The sequence below is a fragment of the Penaeus chinensis genome, chromosome 11 (genome assembly GCF_019202785.1).
Source record: "Penaeus chinensis breed Huanghai No. 1 chromosome 11, ASM1920278v2, whole genome shotgun sequence".
Taxonomy (NCBI): Eukaryota; Metazoa; Arthropoda; class Malacostraca; order Decapoda; family Penaeidae; genus Penaeus; species Penaeus chinensis.
Window position 1 is genome coordinate 9,068,722 of NC_061829.1, and position 5,000 is coordinate 9,073,721.

Sequence of the window (5,000 nt, forward strand, 5' to 3'; positions counted from 1 at the left end):
CGAAAACCACACTGACTTTCTGGAAGGTGACCCTGCTCAAGATGCTGAAAGAGACGGTTGAGCAGGACGCGAGCCAGGATCTTCCCAGCTATGTACAGAAGAGAGATGCCTCGGTGGTTGTCGCAGGACTGACGGTTGCCTTTCCTCTTGTAGATGTGGACCATGGTGGCGTCTTTCAGCTGTTGTGGGACCTTTCCTTCACTCCACATGGACTGGAAGAGTTCTGTCAGTTTCTGCGTTAGGGCTGGTCCTCCTGCTTTGTATATCTCTGCGAATTGCATCTGATCCTGGTGCTTTGCCACAGGAAAGTTGCTTGACGGTCTTTCTGACTTCTTCTTCTGTGGGGGGATTGTCGAGATCCCTGTTGATCTCCACTTGAGGTAGGCGGGCGAAGGCTTCGTTGTTGATCGTGGCAGGGCGGTTCAGGACCTGGTTGAAGTGTTCAGCCCACCTGTCCAGGATCTGCTTTTTCTCTGTCAGCAGCTGCGTCCCGTCTTCAGTGTGGAGGGGGGAGGAGCCGATGGACTGAGGTCCGAACACAGTCTTCAAGGCATCATAGAAACGCTTGGTGTCGTGACTGTCCGCATAGCCCTGTATTTCTTCAGCCTTCTTGCAATACCATGTGTCCTGCATCTAACGGAGTTTCTTCTGTACCTTGCTTTTTGCGCAGGCAAAAAGCAAGGTACAGAAGTACCTTGCTCGTGATGGGGGGGTCGTTCTGATCCACTCTGAACAGCTGGTGTTTCTCTGAGAGGAGTGCCTGTATCACCACATCGTTCTCATCGAACCAGTCCTGGTGTTTGTGGGTCGCTGGTCCGAGGTGTTGAGGGCTGTGGAGTACACCACTTCTCTGAATGCTGTCCACTGTTCCTCGGTGCTGTCCTGTTCATCCTGGGGTGTGTCTGGCAGCCTGTCGTCAAGGCCCCTGGTAAATGCCTGTGCAATGTTGCTATTTTTCAGCATGGAGACGTTGAGTCTCTTTGCACTCTTCTGTCTCTGTTGGGGTCTTCTCTTTGGCGGGATGCGAAGTTTGCACTTGGACACTATGAGTCAATGATCAGTCCAGCAATCAGCACCACACATGGCCCTTGTCACTCTCACGTCCTGTACGTCCCTTTTCCTGTTTATGAAATAGTCAACTAGATGTCAATGCCTGGAGCGTGGGTGCATCCAAGTTGTCTTGTTAGGAGTGGGGAGCCGGAACAGTGTGTTGGTGAAGGTGAGGTCATGGGTTGCACACAACCTGAGGAGCAGAGGGCCGTTGCTGTTGCACTTGCTGGTGCTGTGTCTTCCAATGATCCCTTCCCAGGTTTTGTGATCTGTCCCCACTCAGGCATTGAAGCCCCCGAGGAAGAAAAGCTTCTCTGACTGTGGGACTGCTGCATTGAGGGCGTCTAGTTCTTCATAAAACTTGTCTTTGATGTCCTCTGGGTTGGTCATTGTTGGAGCGTAGGCACTGATCAGCATCACACTTTTCTTGTTTTCAAGTGGGAGCTGAAGTGACATCAGATGATCGTTGATACCCTCTGGGAGTTTCGCTAGTTTCCGGGCGAGGTGGGATCTGATGGCGAATCCAACGCCTGCCTCTCGCCGTTCGGTGGTGCTGCGTCCGCTCCAGAAAACGGTATACCCGCCACCATACTCGGTGAGTTGGCCTTTGTCTGCAAATCGTGTTTCGCTGAGGGCTGCTATATCGACGTTGTAGCGAGCTAGTTCTTTGGCGACTAGTGCAGTTCTCCTTTCAGGTCTGTCTGCCTTGGTGTTGTCCAGCATAGTTCGCACGTTCCACGTGCCAAGGTTGAGTACCTTCACTTGTTTCTTCTTTCTTGTTCGACCGCTGTGTGAGATCCCCGCCAAACGCGGTTTGCTGGCCAGGGTGAGGTGAAGTAGGCTATTTTAGGGCACCTTTTCTAGCCCCTTCTTCCATGGAGGTGAGCAGAGTGAATCCTTAAGAGGGCTGCTCAGGCACCCAGGGGGCTGCCGAACTCCACTGCTGCTTCTTTCCAGTAGATAGCGACCCTATGGCCTGGGTGTGTGTGTGTGTGTGTATGTGTGTGTGTGTGTGTGTGTGTGTGTGTGTGTGTGTGTGTGTGTGTGTGTGTGTGTGTGTGTGTGTGTGTGTGTGTGTGTGTGTGTGTGTGATATATATATATATATATATATATATATATATATATAGAGAGAGAGAGAGAGAGAGAGAGAGAGAGAGAGAGAGAGAGAGAGAGGAAGTCTACGCACACAGACATTCATTAATACATTTCTGGTTTATCAAAGACAACAGTTTTGTTACCCTTTGTTTTCATCAGTTTATCAAAAATCAAGTTTAGATTGTCCCGAAAAAATATGCAGAAATGAATTATCAATAATTGAAATTCAAATGACTTTTTTTTCTCCAGCATACGAAATTCTCTTTCATTGCCTAGGTTTCCATTTGTTGTATTTCCCTTGCGTGTATTTTTTCTTTTACCAGACGGAAATGTGTGGTTTGGCCGTCCCCACTCTGATTGGCCAGTGCTTTAAAGTTCAATTTATTTCGATTTTCCATTTTGCTTGATAGCGGGACTGATATCAATTCCCAACATCTTTAATAATTAGCCGAGCATCGAGAAGGTCACATGTTGCTCTAACATTCCCAGCCCCCCCCCCCCCCATCTCTCTCTCTCTCTCATACTGCGCCTCCTTTTGCCACCCAATTTTCAAGAGGAAATTTAATGCACGTATCGGGTCCTCTTGCCCAGCTCCTCACACCGGCGTTGGGGGGACGTTCTGGCAGCAAAGTCGTAGCCTCTCAGATAAATCAATCCTCACTGGAAATAAAGGCTTTGCTCCATAGTAATTCATTTTCCGGGATATTGACTGGTTCTTTCCATGCACCGGCTTTTTTTTTTTTTTTTTTTTTTTTTTTTTAGGTGAGAGTGGGTGTTGTGCGAATGTATTTAATGCTTCGGGCTTCCTTTCTTGTGGTGCGTATGTTAACGCGTGTATACTATACGTATACGGGCAAACTGCTGAGTGAATGGGAAAAAGAGAGTGCAAGAGAGAAATGGGGAAAAAAAGAGAAAGAGAGGAGGGAGAGAGAGGTGGGGAAAGAAAGAGAAAGAGAGGGGTAAGTGCGAGAGAGAGGAGGGGAAAGAAAGAGAAAGAGAGAGAGTACGAGATGTGAGGGGAAGAGAGAGAAAGAGAGAATGCGTTATGAATGTTAAAAATGGAAGTCTAACAATTATTCAAAAGCGATGCTGTTGAAAGTGATATAATACATTATGTATACATTCATTAAACACAATATGTTGACGGGTACTTCATTACTGAACCAGTGGGTAATGTAAACATTCACCATGGGAACAATCACGTCAAAGTACAGCGTCCGAAGGTAAAACACTCTTTTAAAGTTACACTATGAAGGGAAATCTGGTTAAGATGAAATCCAATCTTAAAGGGAAACCTGGGGAGCTACGCCTCTTGGAGTGAGTGAGATAACGGTAAGAAAAACACGCATGAAACGTGTAAACGCCCGCCGCTGTGAAGACGACACCGAGAGGCTTCTAAGCAATTAACACGACGCGAGGAAACGCTCCGTTGGCAGGCCATCTGCATCGGGAAAACGCCGTTGAGAAGAGCCGTTGAAGGTGCGAGTCAGGGCGGCGAGAAGGAGACACGAAAAGAAGGTGATTCTCTCTTTTCAATCCTTCTTTCGCTCTTCTGCTCTACCGTCTTACTTTCGTTCGTTCTTTCTTCTTCCAATGGCCTTTGGTATGAATCACGCCTGCTTGACTCGCACATCCACGTGCATACATGCACAAACACACGCATATAGAGAGAAGACAGATAGATAGATAGATATGGATATGTATATATGTGTGTGCATATATGTGTGTGTGTGTGTGTGTGTGTGTGTGTGTGTGACTTATTTTAAGGGAGTTACCTAAATATTGGTAGCGTCCCCTGAATTCCAAGATCGTTCCCCGCAAGGAAGTTTTTCCGCTTTTTTGTTTTAGCGATCTTTTTAAATATCTTAGAAAATATCATTGTTAACTAACAAATTTTAGTTCTTTCTTTTACTTTCTCTTATTATTGTTTATCTTTATCGTATATTACTTGTATGTGTTTTGATACTTATATGTTATTAATTTTCAATTTAATTTTGTAAGGTCCACCGAACTGAAACCTAAGTTTTGTTTTGTTTTTAGTTATTTAGTTATTTATTTTTTAGTTTTTGTCACCGTTTTGTTTATTTTTCTGTTAGTAAATGTTGTATGTTTTATTTTTTTTATCTAAGCCTCCATCCTGCCAACTAACTACTCTTCACATTAAGTTACTTTTTTATACAAATCTTGTTGGCACTACACTACCAATCAAGCCCCCCCCTCCCCCACATTGACTCTCTCTCTCTCTCTCTCTCTCTCTCTCTCTCTCTCTCTCTCTCTCTCTCTCTCTCTCTCTCTCTCTCTCTCTCTCTCTCTTTCTCTTTCTCTATCTATCTATCTATCTATATATATACATGTATACATATATATAAATATATATATATATATATATATATATATATATATATACATGATTATATATGTATATATGTATATATATCCATATATATATAAATATATATATTATATATATCTATGTATATGTATACATATATCCCTATCCCTCCCTCTCCCTCTCTCTCCCTTTGATTCCTCCTTCCCTCTCTTCCTTCCTTCTCTCACCCTCTCTTTCCTTTTTTTTCGATCGACAGACAGACCGCAGAAAAAGTATTGCTTCCCAGTCGCTGCAGCAGGTCTCCGCCCCAAGGCCCCGTTTCTTCCCTCGGCGCTCGCCCACCCGCAACGCCCCTATCCCTTCAGGAAACGCGGGAATGATTTAATGGCAAATGGAATTTTCTCTCTCTCTCCTCTTTTTTATTCGTTATGGCTCGAAGACAGAGAAAGTGGTTTGATTAATTGCTCGATTAATCTGCTACAGAGATGGCTGCTAAGGGAAAGAGTGAGTAGGGCAGTGTG